Genomic DNA, 21346 nt, shown 5'->3' on the forward strand with positions numbered 1-21346 from the left:
AGATATGGGTACTGATGGACTAACTTCATGGCCTGACCATCTGAGTGTGTGCTGTATTCGGAACAATAGACATTTGTCATCTATTGATTTCTTTTCCTGTATGAATTGCTGGGCCAATTCCTTTTGAGTAATCATGTATTGCATTGAGGAGACCATGTGGTATTCTGGAAGTTGATGCCATTAGTACATATTATCTACAAATAGGAACATCTGAGAATGTCATCATTTAGAGGGAAGTTATGTTCTTCCATTTGGACCTTACCTAAGACATCCTCCCTAACCGTGATGTGCAAACATCTCTCTGTTTTATGCCTCATTTGATGGTCAGTGAAGGGCAATAAGCAGAAATGTCGCTGGTGTTGAAATTATCAATGAATCTTATATGATCTCAACATCTGCATGGAGAGGACAGCCTTTAAGCTATATTTTGTCCTCATAAAGTAATTTTTTTTGAATCAACAGACAAGGAACACAGAAGTATCTCATGTTTTCTACCCTTTTCATCCAATTGCATATATAGCAACACGGTCAACTCTAGAGAATGGTTAACAAAAGCCTGCCTGATCCCTTCTCATATTTTCATCAAGGATACCCTCAATTTGCGTGTAGATCATTCTCATATTTGAATAAGTAGGAACGTAGGCTGCAATTGGTTTTCTCTTGATTGCCTATGGGGGTAATAACTGTCTGTTTTTTTCCCTTTGGGAGGATCTTATGAAGTGCTCCCCAAATACTTTGAAAATCATGCTCTCTCTAGTGCAGGTTTCCACAGTGAAAGCAGCCACTCTTCCACTCTAACTTTGTTTCCCTAAGAATTCTTTCAGTTTTCTCATCGGGCACATCAGGGATTGAGGTGTGAGGCATAAATGTGGCAGTGCTACCATGACTGATGGTGAAAACAGATTGTTGGAGAAACATGGGCAATTTGTTCCATTGTCTGTCTTTGTTGCCCTCTTGGCAATTTCCTCTAAGAATGCTCTGGGGATGCTATGACTCATAGAGTTCTCATGCCAACTTTCTCTCAACTTGTTTTCACTTTCTGTGCTTTTTGCTATCTTTGAGGTGATATTACTCACAGCCTTCCACTAAGTCCTACGCGGAATCCTTATCACGGAGTCAAAGTGGCCTTGGCTTCCCAAAGGTTACTCCAATAAAGCATAATTGCTGGCATGTTCTAGCATTCGAGAAATGCTTTAATGATAGTCCTGGCAACAGAGTGTCAGCTCTCCAAGGACCAGTCTAGCAAAGTAAGGAGAGGCTCTGGCCACTTTGTCAGAAATTAGTTTTGGCCATGGCAACCCATGAAACAAAGATAAATAAAGAATGACCACAGTTTTATAAGACCCCCTTCTTGCTTCTGTGGTTTAGGTGGCAGAGTACTAAAATGGGGGGCAGAGGAGGCTAAGAATCATACCATTTTAAAACCATCTCTACACATAAGCAGAGTTGTTGGTACTCTAAATGTGAGATCTCTGTCCAGAGACCAATTACTGGATATATACTCTAGAACTGAACTGCATCAAGCCTCAATGTTCTCACCATAACCAAAACCAAAATAAAGCTAAGGAGAAGAATGGCTCACAGGTTCTTGGAGAAGCAAACAAAGAACTCGATGGACTTCATTGTATTTTGTTTCTAAAGGCAACAAGAAACCTGATTTCTTGATTTCAGAAAAGCCTGGAGAGACTTACATGAACTGATGCTAAGTGAAGTGAGCAGAACCAGGAGACCATTGTAGACAGTAACAAGATTATGTGATGATCAGCTATGATGGGCTTGAATGCAGTGATTCAAGGCAATTCCAATAGACTTGGGATGGAAAATACCATCCACATCCAGAGAGAGAAATATGGAGACTGATTGTAGTTAGGAGCATAGACAGGATTTTCACCTTTTTTGTTTGTCTGTTGTTTATTTCTTGTGGTTTTTTCCCCTTTTGGTCTGATTTTTCTTGTACAACATGACAAATTTGGAAATGTGTTTAAAAGGATTACATATATTTAACCTATATCAGATTGCTTGCTCTCTTGGGGATGGAAGAGGTAAGGGAGGAAGGAAGAAAAATGTGGAACACAAAAATGAATGTTGAAAACTATTTTTACATGTATCTGAAAAAAAAAAGAAATACTATTGATGGAAAAAAAAAACATGATTTCTATTGTCATTTGATCATTTTGCATTAGTATACTTGTGATATAGCATTTGTAAAAATACCAAGAAGAAAATAATTATAGCTTATGGATCAATGTTTGTTTAAAGCAGAGGTTCTTAATCTCTTTTAGGCTAGGGACCCTTCTGACAGTCTGGTGAAGCCCTTCTCAGGACCATATTTTTAAATGCAGAAAATAAAATACAGAAGATTAGAAAAGAAACTAATTACATTGAAATATGGCTATCAAAATGAAAAAAAGAAAATGCATGCATGGATCCCAGTTTGAGAACTCATGGCTTTAAAGACCTATAAAGAAAGAGATAATCTCAGAAGAAATGAAATCAGTCTCAATCAGAGATTCTTAACCTGAGATTCATGGACTTAAAATATATATATATACATACATTTTGATAACTATGTATTTCAATATAATTAATTTCTTTTTGTAATGCTCTATAATAAAAAATGACTGATCAACAATAGGGTTCAAGACATAAGAAAAATTAAAAACTTCTGATCTAAGTTAAATCAACATATACTCTGATGATATTCAGTGACTTCAGTGCAAAGGTGGGAATCAGCAAGTCTGGCAAAAAAATATGCTGGAAAATATGATTCACGAGTAAGGAATGAAAGAGGACAAAGACTTGTAGACTACGCCTTGCCCTTATGCTTCATGGATACTTCCTTTGAGAAAAAAAAAATAAGGAGGAACTAGACAGGGCAGGCACCAAATAACATTACCAAAATGAAATTGATTGCATTTTAAAACGCAGAGAGAAACTCATTACTGGTGTGGGAGTTATCCTTGAATCAGCTATCTGTGTAGTCAGACCACTGACGTGTTAGAGCAAAGATCAAAACTGATACAGAAGTAGAAGAAAGAAGAAAAGTAACAAGAAGATAAGACATACAATTAAAGCAACTCCAAGCCGACATATTTAAGCAAGTTATTGACAGGGGGAAATGGGAAACAGTGGACATTTTACCAACATAAATCAATTGTCATAATGAAGCGACCCAAAGAACCTAAAAATTGACTCTGAGGCAAGCACTTGATTGACTTGCCAAATAGAAAAACGTAGGATCCCAGGGCAACACTGATGGAGATAGAAACTCATTGGTAAAATATCATGGAAAATGGATTGTGGGAGATTATGAGCAGTATTATGTCATAAGTCAGTGAGATGTTGTAGAGGAAAAAAACAATTTAAAGACAGCTTGGCAAAGAATCCAATTAAGTAATCATTGTTTAGGGTATTTAAAAAAGAATCAATTAATCCATATTCATTTATTAAATGTTTACTATATGCAAGTTACTGTGAATACAAAGAAATAGCTGCAACAGTCCCCCTCAAAAAGAATTTACATTTTAGTGTGTGTGTATGTGTATTATGTATAGATACATGTATGTGCGTCTGTGTGTGTTTATCTACATATGTACATGTGCGTGTACATACACACACACACACACAAGATACAGAGAGAGTAGAAGGAAGGTATCCTTAAAAGAGAAAGCTCCAGCATCTGGGGCACCTGGGACAGACCTCCTGCAGAAGGTCATGCTTGAGCAGAGTTATGAAGAAACAGAACAAATAAATAAAAGATGGAAATGATCAGTGAGAATTTCTATATGTAACTCTCTTCACCATCACAGGCAGTGGAGACACTGTATTTGGACTCTACATGCTGAAGGAGGAAAGGCACCGAAGAAAACAAAGGCAGAAGCTGGATTAAACCAAATATATCCAGAGGAGATCCATGTTAGAGGTGATTCAATTGCGAGGGCATTGAGGAACCAATTCTCAAGATATCTGAAGTGGATGAAGGATGGGTTGGGGATGGGGAAAGACATCATGGACATGGCAAAAATCTCCAACTGTATTATTACCCAAAAGACTGGCAATCAGAAGAAAATCAATAATAACTAGCAACTTATATATTTACTTTCCCATTCATATAAAAATTTTATGAGCATAATCTATACACACACAGAGGGCATTCTTGATGAGGCTATTAGAATGGAACAGTGGCTTTTGCACGGCATATTCAATAGCAGATTTCATCTGTGCTATCACATCCTAGCTAATAATAGCTAACTTGTATATACCACTCACTATGTGCTAAGCACAATCAATCTTCACAACAACTCTAAGAGGTAGATGCTATTATGATATCTGTTTGACAAATGAGGAAACTGAGGCAAACAGGGGGAAGTGAGTTGCCCAGGGTCACACAGCTAATAAGTGTCTGATGGCAGGTTTAACACTTTAACTACAGCACCAACTGAGCTGACTGGAAGATGTAGAAAATACAAATTATAAGAATCAAAGAATTTTGAGAATTAAAGTCACCTCAGTAATCATCTAGTCTAATCCATTTGTGACAAACTTGATACATGGTCATCTAAGAAGGAACTCTCCAAGTCTAGAATCAGCTCCTTCCTCTTTTGGACAGCTCTAATTGAAGTTTTTTGCTGATAGTAAGTCTACATTTGTCTCTTTGAAACTTTTGCCCTTTGCTCCTGGTTTTGCCAAAACTGAAACCAGAACAAGGCTCATCCCTAATGAGGAAAGTCTAACCTTCCACAAGCTAGCCCTCCAAATGCTTGAGCTATCGTATATCATATCGTAGCTATCATGTTTTCTATTAGTCTTTTCTCCAGGTGGAACATCCCCAGTTTCTTCAACCAATCCTTATATGTCATAGAGTCAAAGTTCTTTACCTCCTCCGTTATAACTCTTCTATTTTTTAGCTTATCAATATTCTTTTTAAAATGCAGCACCTGGAACTGAACGCAACAGATATTCTATGATCTGACTAGAGAAGAAGACAGAGGTGTTATCACTATATGAAGCTCAAGATTGAATCAGCATTTTTGGTTGCCATGTCACATTGTGAGTTCAGATTAAGTCTGCAGCCCATTAAAACCCCCAGATCAATAATTCTCTGGGGTACAACAAGAAGGACCTGCCTTCACACTGAACATTGGAAATGAAGACTTCTCCTCAAGAATATGTGAGCTTAAAGTGGCAAAATACAGGCTTGTAACCCAGCTGAACTCTCCCAATATTCCCCTCCAAACTACTTTAAAATAATGTGTCCAATGAAATTTTGAAGTGGCAGAGCCAACAAGGGTTACTGGATGCTATTTTTCCAGTGTGAGTTACTTAGGGGGTCCACAAGAAAGCTCTGTAACACTGGGGTAGGAGCAGGCCCACAGCATGATAGGAGTATCAGCTGTAGGCCTTGGTTGTGGCCAGGACAGCAACAGCAGCAGCTTCAGAAGCTCTTGGCCCAGAGATGGTAAGGGGGTTGGACAACTAGTCAGAAAGAGATTACAGGGGACCCTTTGCTGGCGCTGGCTGTAGCTGGTACTGATTGGCAACTGTATTTTCCATAAGCAGATATGGTTCACAGTTCCAGAGTAGAGAGGAATGCCTGTGATTGTTCACAAAGGAGCAGGGGCCCTGGTTTCAGTTTCAGGGCCAGGGTCAAGTGGGAGCACTAATATTTGTAGCTGAAGGGGATCAGGATCTCTTCCTGAGTAAAAACCAGAGCACGGTGACTACACCTCTCCTGGGAGCACACTTCCTTGAAAGCACCAAAAACTTGCAGAACTCCAGAACTAGTTCTGAAAAGGTCAGCACCAAATATCTTGAAGCTTGGGACAATGCTTCATCATCCTGAGATAAGCAGATTCCCCTTTAACATGAAGTTCAAAGGGAAAAAATAGACTGAGAAAATGAGCAAACAACAATAAAAAAGAGAACTTGACCATAAAAAGATACTATGGTAAAAGAAGACTAAGACACAAATCCAGAAGAGATTTGACAACAATGTCAAAACAACTACAAGAAAATCCTCAAAGATAAATGCTAATTGGCCCATGCCCAATAAGAATTCCTGAAAGAGTTTTTGTTATTGTTGTTGTTGTTGTTGTTGTTGTTTGTTTGTTTGTTTGTTTGTTTAAAAAGAAGAGCAGTAGAGGAAAAATTGGGGAAAGAAATAAAAGTGATGCAAGAAAATTATGAAAATATAATGTTTAAAAAAGGCATAAAAATACTGAAGAAAAGAACTCCTTTAAAAGCAGAATAGGTCAATTGGAAAAAGAGGTACAAAAGTTCACTAAAGGAAATAATTCCTTAAAAATCAGAACAGGGCAAGTGAAAGCTAATTCATGAAACATTATGAAACAATAAAACTAGGTCAAAAGAGTGAAAAAATAGAAGAAAATGTAAAATATCTCATTGGAAAAGTAACTGACTTGGAATATAGCTGGAGAAGAGATCATTTAAGAATTATTGGGCTACCTAAAAATCATTGTCAAAACAAAAGAATATAGACTTCATATTTCAAGAAATTATGAAAGGAAAACTGCCTCAATATCTTAGCTCCAGAGGGTAAAATAGAAATGGGAAGATTCCACTGAGTACCTTACAGAAGATTCCAAAATGAAAACCCCCAGGAATATTACAACCAAGTTTCAGAGCTTTAAGGTCAAAGAGAAAATACTTCAAGTATCTAGAAAGAAACAATTCAAATATCAGGAAGCCAGAGTCAAGATTATGCAAGATTTAGCAACTTCCACATTAAAGGAGTGGAGGGATTGAATATCATTAAATATGTTATTCCAGAGGGCAAAGGAACTAGGATTATAACTAAGAATAACCCACTTTAAAAATGGGTAAAATGCTTCGGGGGGGGGGGGGGAATAAATATTTAATAAATAGAGGCCTTTCAAAAATTTCTGATAAAAAGACAAGGGCTAAATAGAAAATTTGACATTTAAACAGAAGACTTAAGCATAAAAAGCTAAACATGAAATAGTATCCATAAGGGATTCCATAAAGTTAAATTGATGCATTCCTATGTGAGAAGATGATACATGTAACTCCTAAGGACTTCATCACTATTAGGGCAGTTAAAAAGAGTTTACATAGAGGGCATGGATATGAATATATTCTGTTGGAATTATCTAAAAAAATGAAGAAGAAAGAGGGATGCAGTGGAAGAAAGGGGACGGGAGAGGTAGAATGGGGAAATTTTTCTCATATAAAGGAGGTAAGCAAGGAAGAACTTTTATAAAGAGAGAAAATGGAGGGGTATAGCAGGCAATGTTTGAACCTCACTTTCATCAGAATTGGTTCATAGAGAACTGTGTGTGTGTGTGTGTGTGTGTGTGTGTGTATGCACACATATGTATGTACTTAGATGGGTACAGAAATCTGCCTTACTCAATAGGAAACAGGAGAAAAAGGGGATAAAAGAAAGAAGGTGAGGATAATAAAAGGGCAAACAGATTAAGGGAGGCAGTGGTTAGAAGCAAAGTAGACTCTTGAGGAGAGGCAAGATAAAAAGAAAGAAAGAAGAAGAAATGGAAAAAAATGGGATAAAGAGAAATGCACAGTTAGTAATCATTACTGTGAATGTCTAATCCACAGAATGGAAGCAGATAACAGAATGTATTGGAAACTAGAATCCAACAATATCTTGTGTACACTAGACACACTTAGGACAGAAAGGCACACACAGAGTCGAAATGAAGGGCTGGAGCAGAATCTATTATGCTTCAGATGAAGTAAAGAGTGCTGGGGTGGCAATCATGGAAATCATGGCAATCATGGCAAAGCAAAAATAGACCTCACTGAAAGAGATAATGAGGGAAACTACATTTTGCTAAAAGGTATCATAGGCAATCATAGTATCAAAAATTTTTACAGCAAGTTTCTCTGATAAAGGCCTCATTTCTCAAATATATAGAGAACTGAGTCAAATTTATAAAATAAGAGCCATTCTCAAATTGTTAAGTAATCAAAGGATATAAACAGGCAGTTTTCAGAAGAAGAAATCAAAGCTATCTATAGTCATGAAAAAAATCTCTCAATCACTATTGGTTAGAGAAAGGCAAATTAAAACACTTGTGAGGTACCACCTGAGACCTCTCAGAGATGACAAATGCTGGAGGAGATGAGAAAAAAAATAGGTACATTAATGAATTGTTACTGGAGTAGCAAACTGGTCGAAGCATCCTGGAGAACACTCTGGAGCCATACCCAAAGAAACCTGTGCATACACTCTGATCCAGCAATACTACTACTAGGTTTATATTCTAAAGAAAAGGAGGGAAAAAACAAAAATTATGGCAGCTCTTTTTGTGGTAGCAAAGAATTGGAAATCGTGGTGCTATCTCACTCTTTCTCTTATTGTTTGCTTGCATTTTGTTTTCTTTCCCAGTTTTTTTCTTCCTTCTTGATCCGATTTTTCTTGTGCAAGAAGATAATTGTATAAATATGTTGACATATATTTTTTACATATTTTAACATATTTAACATGTATTGGACTACCTGCAAACTAGGGGCAGGGATGGGGGGAAGGAGGGGAAAATTTGGAACAGAAGGCTTTGCAAGGGTCAATGTTGAAAAATTACCCATGCAAATGTTTTGTCAATAAAAGGCTTTGATTTAAAAAAAAGAAAAAGAAATTGTGATGCTACTCATTAATTGGGAAATAGCCAAACAAGTTGAAGAATATGATTGTGATGAAGTACTATGGAGGGGAGGAGTCCCAAAAAACATGGCAAAACCTATGTGAATTGATGCAATGTAAAGTGAGAAAAACCAGAAGATCTTTGTGTCCAGTAACATCAATGTTGCAATGATGATCAACTGTGAAAGACTTGGCTATTCTGATAAGTACAATGATCCAAGACAATTCCAAAGGATCATGATGAAAAAATGGTATCAGTTCCAAGTGTTCAATAATGAAGAGGGCTATCTACACCCAGAGAGAGGACTTTGGGAACTGAGTGTGGAACACAACATAGCATTTTCACTCTTTCTGTTATTGTTTGCTTGAATTTTTGTTTTCCTTCTCAGGTTTTTTTTTTCCTTTCTAGATCTGATTTTTCTTGTGCAACAAGATAACTATATAAATATCTATACATATCTTGGATGTAATATGCAATTTAACATATTTAACATGTATTGGATTAGATGCCATCTAGGGGAGGGGGGAGGGGGAAGGAGGGGAAAATTTGGAACAGAAGGTTTTGCAAGGGTCAATGTTGAAAAAATTATCACGTATATGTTTTGTAAACAAAAAGATATAACAATAATAAAAAAGATAAAAGAAAGGAAAGAAAGGAAAGAAAGAAAGAAAGGAAAGAAGGAAGGAAGGAAGGAAAGAAGGAGGGAGGAAGGGAGGAGGAAGGAAGGAAGGAGGGAAGGAGGGAGGGAGGCAGGGAGGGAGGGAAGGAGAAGAAAGAAAGAAAGAAGGAAGGAAGGAAGGGAGGGAGGGAGGGAGGAAGGAAGAAAGAAGAAAAAATGGTATCTACTTTCAGAGAGAAAACTGATGATCTCTGAATGCAAATTGAAGTATAATTCTCCCTTTGTGTGTGTTTGTCTGTCTGTCTGATTGTCTGTCTTACTCTCTCTGCAAAATGGCTAATCTGGAAATGTTTTGTATGTGAGATCATTCATGTATGTCTCACATATATAATGATATATTTTTTAATCTTCTGAGTGAGGGAAGTGGTGGCAGGGAGGGAGAGAATTTGGAACTCAAATTTTAAAAAGAAAAGCATATTAAATATTTAAAAAAATCTTTTTAGAGCAAATATTATCCCACCAGCCCTCCCTCATCTTCTGTTGATGAAGTAAGTTTTTTGACCAATTGTAAGATTTAACTGCTGGATTTCATCTTACTAGATTCAGTTCAACACTTTAGCCTGTCAGGATCTTTTTGTGACTTGATTGTCTTTCAGTATATCCAGAAGCTATCCTTTCCAGGTGGGTCATCTGTAAATTGGATGAGCATACCAGTTTTGCCTTTCTCCAACTGACTGATAAAAGTGTTAAATAGCACAGGGCCTATCATAGATCCCTGAGGTACTCCCCTGGATACCTCTTGTCAAATTGACATTGAATCATTAATGACTAATCTCCGAGTCTGGCCATTCAACTAGTTCTGAATCTACCTGTGTATTCTATTGTTTAGCCCACACCTCTCCATTTTTTTTTCCCACAAGAATAGCACGAGTGACTTTATCAAATGTTTTGCTAAAATCTAGATAAATGATATTGACAGCATTCTCTTGATCTGCCAATTGGTAATTGTCAAGAAAGGCCATGAGGTTGGTTTGGCGTGACCTGTTTAAAATGAAGTCAGACTGGCTCTTTATTTTAATTACTTCCTTCTAACCATCCTTTATCGAGCCATTCTATTGTTTTTCCTAAAAATCAAAGTCAAATTCGCTCATCTATTTTTCGTAGACTTTATGAAGAGTAGAAGGATATTTTCTCTTCTCCAATGATGCAATTACTCTCCCATTGTCCGTAGCCTCTCAAAGAACAGCGACACTAACCAGATGGGGGAACTGAAGTTAAATGACTTGCTTATGGTTACAAAACTAGCAAGTATCTGGAACAGGACTTAAATTCATATCTTACTGCCTGTAAGTCTAGTGCTTAATTAAGCCACTTTACCACCTAGTAGCCTCTTCTACAGAAAGTCTGAAAACATTATAAAAGACTTTTGTTACTGCCGTTATCATCATCATTACCATCTAGAAGTCCTAAGAGTAGACCTGCTTTAATTAAAAAAGAATTTTTTATAGTAAAATCACAATTAACTACAGTCCAACCAGCTACAACTCTCAAAGTTAAGGATCCTTCCCCACCTCCTCTCTGTAGTACTCCACTTTTAGGAGGCCACAAATCACACACGGATACACATACACATAAACAAAACCAAATATAACACTCCAACCTGATGGGCTGCCTCTGGAGGTAAAAGGATTCTCCTTTGATAGCTTACCTCCAAGCAGAGAACCACTTGTTGGATGTATTGAAATTCTGGACCTCCACAGTCTCTGACATTCCTTTGCCTTCTGAGATTCTGTGACCGTCATCAATCCATCCATCCATTTGGAAACTTCCAAGGCATGTCATTGAGTCATCTTACATGTACCCCATCTCTTACACTCACCAGAGCGGGAGAAGTTAAGAGATATGGCTCCTAGGATGTACAGACATTGCCATGGACTGTTAATAACAGAGCCGGTACTGGATCTCAATTTGTCCAACTGTAAAATAGTTGGATTGGATAAATTATTGAGGTCCTATCTAGTTCCAGCATTACATGGGTCTCTATATGTATCCTCTGTATTGTGATGACTACTATTTACAATTGTCACCCTCCTATATATTCCACCATCTTCGGTAGGTTTTATTTGCCTGTGAGTCGATTTAGACCAGTGAGGTTCCTATGGGTCATGATGTAATACAAAAATTAGTGATTTTGTTGCTGGCAGACGTACTTAATAAAGGCAGGAATGTAGAAGTGAGATGGAGGCCAATGACCCTGCCTATTTTACCTGGCCCTTTTGTTCTTGTAGCAAGGTTAATACGCATGATAATCTCGGAAAATTATGGGAACTTAGGGAAGCCTCGTCCTAGCTTATAGAGAATTCTCATGGAGTTCCAGGTCCTTATATAAGTGGGTTTTAGGGACTCAGACTAACAATCAGGGATTTAGTAGGGATTTTCTAAACCTACATTTGAACCAAAAGCCAAAGACTTAGGGTTAGCATCAGGAAAAAAGAGGTCAAAAAGAACAGACTCAATCTTAGCCTGGTATATTCTACTGGCTTTTATTGGCCGCCTGGCAGGGTGTGTCCTTCCTTGCCAAGGAGAGGCTAACTAGCTTCTATATTCCAGAAAATGGTATCAGCGAGTCCTGAAGGGGTTATAGACAAGAAGACGGTAGCAGAGAGATGATCAGTGGCCACAGAACTAATAGAGACACCCAGAAGATGGTGGAAATCCACCACACAGCAGAGATGATGGAACATACAGGAAAGAGCAGCATGATGATGTCACCATAGGACATAAACAACTGGACAGCATGCTGCATCCATGAGCTCTAGCTAGACCTGTACCTGGCCATGTATCTTCATACATAATCCCCCAATGGCCCATGCTAGCAGATGTTTTCTACATTTGCATCCTCTCCCACTAGTTATGTGGTAGCCTGTAAGAGAGTGTGTTCTGAATATATGGGGGGGGGGGGAATTCTCCCCATCACTTATCTGCTTGTGCTTTTATGTAAATGTCTTTTGTTTTGAACTAATGTCCTCTTTCTTTCTGGTTGCTTGGTAAAATTAAACACAATGGTGGGGAGTCAGGAGCTAGAGTTTTGAGTGGATAATGATCTAGGCCCACAAAAGCACCTCAAAGGTAGAGGAGTGAGCAAGGGGGTTCAAAAGCAAGGGGGTGGGAAATGGGATGGCTGAGCGCTTCAAGACATTCTGGAAAAATATGTAATAGCTGGAGTAAAACAAACTTCTCTCCCCAGTTTGCAGTTCAGCCTTAGATACAATAGCACAGTAGGGAAAGAACTGCATTTGTCATTTGTCCTTCGTTCTCTAAGAGGACCATGACATCAGGGAGGAGATGCAAGTGAATTGGATTTAAGTGAAGGAAGACTGTGCCAGGTCACCTGCTTCACTTTCCCCTCCAGAGGCATCAGGTCCAGCGGCCAGAGATAGAGCAGAATGACTGGAGGCGACCCAGGATGCAATGGGAGACCTTGGCCTTTTAAGCTAAGGGGGTCTCAGTTTGACTGAGGCAACAAGCCATTCAGTGATAGAGTCAGAGGAACCAATTCTGGTTCTGGTACTGACTACCTGTTCGAGCTTGAGCAAGTCACTTAGACTTGCGATCCCTTCTAGCTTTAGAACTCTGATCCTATGTGTGAACCTTGAGCCTCCCTAAATCTCAGTTTCCTCATCTGTGGAATGGAGGGATAAGAATAGGAACCTAGATCTAGAGCTAAGAAGGATTTCAGAGGCCCTCTAGGCCAATGCCCTCAGTTTCCAGAGGACAAAACAGGACCAGGAGGTGAAACTAATTTGCCTGGAGTCACCTAGGTAGGAAGCATGAAGAGAAAGGATCGGAAACGAGGCCCTCTGACTCGGAACACAGCATTCTTTCCACCGTATCAAGCTGCCAGGGGCTCTCTATGGCCTCTAATATCCTTTCTAGCTATAGACTTATGATCCAGTTAAGGGAAAATCAAATTAACTCGACTATCCCATTCTCTGAACATTCCATTTAATAATGATTTACTGTAATTAGCATATCAATTGCATGGATGTAAATGATGCTCCTCAAGTGCCTGAAGCAGTGGCTTCTTTGAAATAACTTAAACCTTGCCCCTGCAATCTTGTTTACACAATTCATCTGCTTAGGAAACTGTTTCTCCCCCCCCCCCTTCCTTTGAATAGTACAAAGATAGGCTTAAGCCGGCTTTTGCCCCCATCCAAATGAACTTGGAATTAGTGGGGTCTCAATTAATGATGTATTACTGTATTTACCTCAAGGGAAGTAACTATTGGCAATTTAATCTTATCATTCAACATTTATCCTGTGTAATGAGGAATAATGTTATCTGAATCAGACATGAGGACAACTCCAAGCCAAGAAAACAGAGAAACAGGGGGAAAAAATGGAAGAAAAACTAAAGAAATCACCTTTTGGTAGGTTGAAAAGTTAAAAGCTGCTCTCTCGGTTGCCATGGAGACCATGTCCTGAGTATAATATTGGTCTTTTCCTCCCCATTAAAGACTAAAGGCCAGACTCTCCAGCTCTGCGTATGAAGTAACTGCCAGCAGAAATCACAATTGTGTGTGCCTATGACAGGGGTGTAAATGGGGAACTTCGAGCCTTAAAACAGCCAAGCGCTCATTCCAAAAGGGCTTTATTCACATTGCATTCATACCAAAGGTTTCTAATTCCAACTCGGTGTACAATGGCCTTTCTAAATCTTTAAGAAAGAATGCTAAATCAAGAGCTGGTCAGAGTGATAATAGAATAGAAATTGGGCCAGGACACAGCTGTGGTCCCCCCTGGCGGCAAGGGCCTCATCCCCCAGCTCTCACACCTCCCCATCGTGTCTCTCAACGGGCTACCAGGGGAAGAAGGGAAAATCTCCTCTCAGGCTCCTGCAGGTACCGGCCACGTTTACCTAAGCACGAGACTACCGGGAGTCACTCTCTGGCTTTCTAGTCAATTTCTTCAACTTGGAGAACAAGGCAGGAAAAAGGAAGGGTGCGATGGCCCACTCAATTATCCGACTCCTCCTCCTGTACCTGAAAAGCTAACTCAGTCTCTGACTTTTACCCTGGACTCTGAGGGGTTTCCAAATAACAGCAACAGACAGCACGACCAGCTTCTGTTCCCAACATGCTTCTGGGGATGCTGACAAAACCATAGCTGTCTCCATGTAGCCAAAAAACATGGGGTTTTTTTCGTGTGTCTTATGTGGCTTCTTCCCTTTCGTTTGTTCCCGCAATCTTTTCTTCTTCTTCTTTGATGCATCTTATTGATGCTTTTTGTCATCTCAGTCATTTCTGGAAAAGAAATACTTCCCTTCCCCCCAGCATATTGAATTCTCCCTTGCAATGAAGAAAACCATTCAGCAGAAACACTCGATACAATGAACACCTCTGACAATGGCCATAACATTCAGCCCTAGTAGCTTTCTGCCTCTCTGTCATGAGAAAAGAGGTCTGTTTTATTAGATTTTCTCTGGGCCCATCATGGGCTTTTTGGTTCTGTTTCCTTTTAGGGACCCTTTATTTCATTGTGGATCTTGTTCTCTCTGTACCATTTCTTTGGTTCAGTACCAGTTCATAAAAGTCTTCCCACGTTTTGAGCAATTCCTCATAGCTGTTACTTCTCACTCCACAACACGATTGCACAATAGCCCAGACATGGTCTGACCAGGAAAGAGTACAGCAAACCTGTTATGGTAGCTCAGTGGTCCCACCCTATTCTCATGAGTTCTCTTTGGAATGACTAGGTTTGGGGGTTTGCCCCTCTGGGAGCTTGCAAAATGTGCTTTACGTTGAAATTCTGAAGCATAATGGATGTTGCTTTGTAAATCAAACTTTGGATTTCTTCCTATTGGTCTTCTGTAAATTCTCTTTTTTTTTTTTAATTTAATTTTATTTAATAATTGTAGATTCTCTAATTCTTTACTTTGCCATCTGTTGCCGGGATTTCAGGGGAATTTTCCTAACTGATTTCTTGAAATATATCATCCGTGTTTTCTTTTTTTATAATGTTTTACTAGAAAGCCTACAATTCACATAGAATTCACATTCTGTCTTTAAGTTCAATCTTTTTTTATTGTGTAGAACTCTCCCAAACTTGTTGGCTTGAAAAGATAATTTCTTTGTTTACCTTTCCTTGAATGAATCAATTGATAGGTATTTATTAAGTGGGCAGATAGGTGGTGCAGTGGAGAGAGTGCCCAGCTTGGAGTCAGGATGACTCATCTTCTCAAGAAATCATGTTCAAATCTGGCCTCAGATATTTACTAATTGCATGACCCTGGCTAAGTCAATTTACCCTGTTTACCTCAGTTTTCTCTTCTGTAAAATGACCTGGAGAAGAAAATGACAAACTATTCCAGTGTCCTTGTCAAGAAATGGTGTGGACGGGACTGGAAAAAAAAGAAACAACAACAACATGTGCCTGAGCTTTGATTTAGGCAGAGGAGACAGATAAAAGAAATCTCAGCTTTCAAGGTGTTTCCATTTTGTCAGAGGAGATAACATTTTTATGAAAGGAGATAGTATCTACATAAATGGGTATACACAATATACATACAAAGTAGGTACAAGATAAGGCGGGGAGCCCAAGCACACAAGAAAGGCCTCTTCTTACCACAAGGGTCCAGTAAATAATAAGCACTTAATAATTGCTTGTTGAACTGTTGCTTCATGAAGACTGTGATCCTTGAGCTGAGTCTTGAATGAAACCATGAGTTCCAAAAAATGACAGTGAGGAAGAATATTGTAGGCATAGAAGACACGAGATATGGACATGGGAAATGGAGTAATCATGAGTGAGGATCCATTAAAGAGCCAGAATGGCTGGAGCAAAGTGCATAGAACAAAGGAACGTGTAAGACTAGAAAAGGTCACGTTCTAGAGAAGGTATGGATGCCAAATGGGCGCGTTTCTATTTGCTCCTAGAGATGAGAGAGAGGTGAGATTTTAGTTCCTAGGGAGGTAACTTGATCAGACTTGAACTTTAGAAAAAGCACTATGGCAGCCGTGTGGAGGATAGATTGGAGGAGGAAGGGGAAGCTTGAGGGATAGAGACCAATTAAGAGATGATTACAATAGTCCAAGTGAAGTGCAATGGACAGAACAGGGTGGTGGTCTTGGGACTAGAGAGAAAGGGATGCATATGAGAAATATTGTAGAGAAAGATATGATGAAAGTAGGGGGTCATTGTGGATCTTGTTCTCTTGATTGCACTAATATGGTTCGGTACCAGTTCATACAAGTCTCCCTAGGTTTCGGACAATTCTTCATAATTGTGACTTCTTACTACACAATACCATTGCGCAATAGTCCAGATGTGATCTGACCATGTCTGACTTGTGCTTTTCTACTCCCCGTTCAACGTGAGACCCGCCACCAAATGATACGCCAACCTATTCCGCATTGCTACAAAAGGTAAAAGAACAAAGCTTAAGAAGGTAGGTTCTTAAATAGGGTGGTGGAAAGGAGCCATATACAAGAGATGTGGCAGGAAATAGGACGGGATTTTACAACTCATTAGATGTGTGAGATGAGGGGTGACACTGTGATTGCAAGACTGAGTAAGTGAAAGGATAATGAATTCCAAAAGAATAAGGAAATTCAGAATGGGAAAAGGTTAGACGGAGAGAGAGTGAATTTAGCTTGGGCCACATTGAGCTAAACATGTCTATGAGACATGTAGTTCATCATGTCTAGTAGGTCACTGGTGATACAGAAAGGAGCTTGGTGGAAACTGAGCGGATGCCCATCCATTGGGGAATGGTGGAAGAAGTTATGGTCTGTGAATGTAATAAAATAATATTGTTCTGTAAGAAACGACCAGCAGGATGATTTCAGAGAGGCCAGAGAGACTGACACCAACTGATGCTGAGTGAACTAAGCAGAACCAGGAGATAACTGTCCACGGCAACAAGATTGTGTGACCATCAACTGTGATGGACGTGGATCTTTTCCACAATGAGGTGATTCAGGCCAATTCCAGTTCCAATAGACTTGGGATAGAGAGAGAAAGGACTATGGGGACTGAATGTGGATCAAAACATAGCATTTTCACCTTTTTTGTTGTTTTTTGCTTGCTTTTTTTCTTTCTCATTTAGATCTGCTATTTCTTGTGCAGCATGATAAATGTGGAAATAGATATAGAAGAATTGCACATGTTTCACACATATTGGATCACTTGCCTTCTAGGGGTTTGGGATAGGGGGAAGGGAGAGAGAAAAATATGGAACACAAGATTTTGCAAGGGTGAATGTTGAAAACTATTTTTGCAAGTAATTTGGAAAATAAAAAGTGGGGTAGCTAGGTGGTGCAGTGGATAGAGCACCAGCCCTGAGTTCAAATCTGGACTCAGACACTTCATACTTCCTAGTTGTGTGACCCTGGGCAAGTCATTTAACCCCAGTTGCCTCAACAAAAAAAATAAAAATAATAAAAAGCTATTATTTTAAAAAGAAATAGAATTCAGGAGAGAGACAAGAACCCGATATAGAGATCTGGGAGTCATCTGCACAGAGATGATCATCAGATCCATGGAAGCTGAGGAAGTAATCACCTAGATGGGAGGAGTGATTAGAAAAAGGCCCAGGACAGGGCAAAAGCCAATGGGCTTTATGGCAAGGAAGGTCCAGCAAAAGAGGATGAGAAGGAGCAGGCAGGAAGGTAGGAGGAGATGCAGAAGAGACGAGTGTCCCAAAAATCCATAGAGGAAAGTGTATTCAGGAGGAGAAGATAATGGCTAGGAGGGGGATGGATAGTGTCGAATGTTGTGGAGAGGTGAACAAGGACAAGGGCTGAGAAAAGAGACTGGGTAATTAACAATCACTGGTGACTTTGGAGTGAGCAGTTAGAACTGAGAGAAGTATTGGAGGACAGATTGCAGGGAAGAGAGTACCAAAAGACAAAGTGGGATCGGTGAGCAGAGACCATTTTTTGAGAAGAGTTACTGAGAAGGGGAATCGAAATATGGAATTATAGATAGCCAAGCAAGATGGCGGGATCAAATAAGGGTTTTTTAAGGCTGGGGATAGTTGGGCATGTTTCTAGGAATCAGGGAAAAAACCAGTACAGAAGAGGAGATTAAAGATAAGAGGCTGAGGATAATCGAGGGAGCAATCTGCGGAGGATGGGAAGGGACACGGCCTTTGTAAGAAGGCCACTTCGCCCTGGCCTGGAGAAACGGAGAATCTAGAAGATTACATGGGTTGACGGGCGATGAGGGAAAAGGAAAAAGCGGGAGCTAGTGAGGAATGGCCTTGGTTTTCTCATTAAAGGGCAGGGCAAAGTCCTCGGCAGAAAGGGTGGGGGGAAGAGCTAAGGGAGTCTGGGGGAGAGAAGAGAAGGTTGAAAACAGCTGTGGTGGTGAGTGGGCTACAGAAGCAATTATGGAGGAGGAGGATTGACTTATTGCCTTAAAGGTCAGTTGAGATTAGATGGCATAAATTCGTAGTGGACCCAGGCAGCGTGTCTGGATGACTTTCTCCAGCTCTATTTAACTGCATGGGAGTAGCGAGGGAGGCAGATGGTGGGAGGGCTGCGGGCTCGGAGTTGGCAAAGCCTCAGCAGTGATGGGTTGAGGGAGTGAGGGATTCAAGAATGGAGGAAAACCTAGAGTTGGTCTGCCATTGAGAAAGAGGAGAAAGTGTAGCCAGAAAAGGCACCGTGACTAGAGGGAGGTGAGTAAGGATGGAGGTGCTGGAGTTCCCAGTAAGGAAGAAATCAGGGTCCAGGAAGAATAAAGCACAGGGAGAGAAGAGGTAATGGCCACAGGTTGGATGGAGAGGAGGCAGAATCTGTGAATGTGACGGCAAGGTCAAAAATCGAGCCCTTCTGGTGGGGAAGCCAGGTTGGAGAAGAGAGCCCCTTGTGAGAGTTGAGTCCTGGGTAGTCGGGGCTTCCCAACTCCAGGGAATAAACACCACTGGGTGTTGGAGCTGTTCAGGAGTGGGGGGGGGGCTTTATTCAAGAAGGAATCAGGGAGTCAAATGCCAAGCTAATCAAGGAAGGAGAGAGAGAGAGAGAGAGCGACCTCTCGCCTGCAGATAATGTGGCCACTAAGATCCCAACCGGCTGAGAAACTCATATGGCTCTGAATCCCAAAGGAAGAAAGGTTGCTAAGCGATGAGGGTGGAGGTGGGAGGGGAGTCTGGAGGAGGGCTAGAGCTAGCGTGATGGCAGCATCTAATGCTAAGAATGGGAGAGATTCAGGCACTGTGTTAGGTAATGGGGAATGAAGAGGAGGGACAGACACACAGACACAGAGACAGAGACAGACAGTGTGAGACACAGAGACAGACACAGACACAGAGATAGAGACAGACACACAGTGACAGAGACTCAGATGCACAAAGAGAAAGACAGACACAGTGATAGACACAGACAGAAATACAGAGAAAGAGATGAGAAAGACAGAGACACAGACACACAGTGACAGAGACACAGACGCACAAAGAGAAAGACAGACACAGTGACAGACACAGACAGAAATACAGAGAAAGAGATGAGAAAGACAGACACAGAGACACAGAGAAAGACAGAGATGCAGAAACAGAAAGAGATGGAGACAGAGAATGATTGTAAGGATAAAGGACTAGAGGGGAGATAAGTCTTTAGAGACTCCCCTGCCTCAAATAATGAATAGGGCAGATGGGAGACAAGACAGGAAGCTCTATATCAGGAGGTGACCAGTTCTCAGTCAGTATTAAAAGAGGGGAGGGGCTAGAAGAAAAGGTTTTAAAAAGGAAATTTGTTCATTATAGAGTGGGAGGCCCAGAGAGCACAGAGAAAAGGGCAGAAGATTGGGAATGGTCAGGCATTTGGGAGGACAATTGAGGTGGCTGGAAATGAGGGATTAGGCAGCTGAGGGGAAGGGGGTGAGGAAGGATGTCTATTGTTCTTTAAGAGCCAGGGCTTCTGTGGGACTGGCATGGAAAGGGTGAGGAGGCCAGGTGGCGGCCACCCTTTGGGGAGTGGGTCGGGCAGAGTACTGGGGGGCACCATAAAGGCCGAAGGGCCTCCTGTGGCCTTGGCGGTCTTGAGCGGCTCTAGACAGGTCGCATCCTTGTGACATTGGGTGTCGGCAAGCCCGAGCGGGGTCTGCAAGTGTCGGGTCTCTTCCTCAGTCAGCCTTTATCTGCTTTTCTCAGTCACTCTGCTGATTGTTTTTTTCCTGTGGTGACCCTTCCTTGTAAACATGCTTCTTCTCATCCATCTTGTCCCTTCTGTTGGCTCAGGGCCGTTATGCCCCCTCCCCCAGCCCGAGCTGCAAGGCCTTTGTTCTCTCAAACCAGGGTTGGCCAGGACCTGGGGCCCCAAGGGGTAAAGGCCTGTGGAGACACTGCCACAAGGACACTCAGAGAGTGGCAATGGGCCCATTCGCACCTTTCCCCAGGCCCATCCTTCTGGCCTCCACTTTTCTTGCTGTGGGTGGTTCACTTCCTTCAGACCTTAAGATATAGAGGCTGTAGGGAGGGGCTGGCTGAGTAGTTAGGAGGGCCCTCCCCCAAGATACCTCAGTTTCTTTCTCTGTAAAATGAGGGGATTTGACTCAGGGGCCTTAAAATCTCTTTCCAGTTCAAAATTTGTGATTCTCTGCGTGATATTGGGTAATTCACTGTGTTTGAACCTCGCCTTTGATACTCACTAGCTGTGTGACACCCAGGAACCCATGGTACCAATTTGTAGCCCATTTACATAATGAAGTGTCGGCCTAGCCAGCCTAGTTTGCTTACAACTCCAGATCCCGATCCTTTGTGTGACCCTGCGCCAGCCCCTTCCCTCTCCCCGGTCTCCCTTTGCTCTCCCAGAAGTTGAGGGCTCAGTCTCTAAAGTCCCCCTTCCTGCTCTATGATTTATGACCATGTGCCACTGCTAAGGAGGTTTGGAGCTTTTGAGGCTCGGGTATCTTCTCCACCTTTCTCTCACTCCTCCTTCTGGACGCCGGCTTCCTCTGGAATATTTTTCACTACTTGTACGTGGGCCCCACGCTTCTGGGCTCCTCCCTCCTCCACCAGCCCCTCCCCGAGGCCCCCCACTCCTCCACAGCTGCTTTCCTTCTGTTCAAGCCTCAGGGCTGGTGT

Source organism: Antechinus flavipes, chromosome X (genome assembly GCF_016432865.1).
Source record: "Antechinus flavipes isolate AdamAnt ecotype Samford, QLD, Australia chromosome X, AdamAnt_v2, whole genome shotgun sequence".
Lineage (NCBI taxonomy): Eukaryota > Metazoa > Chordata > Mammalia > Dasyuromorphia > Dasyuridae > Antechinus > Antechinus flavipes.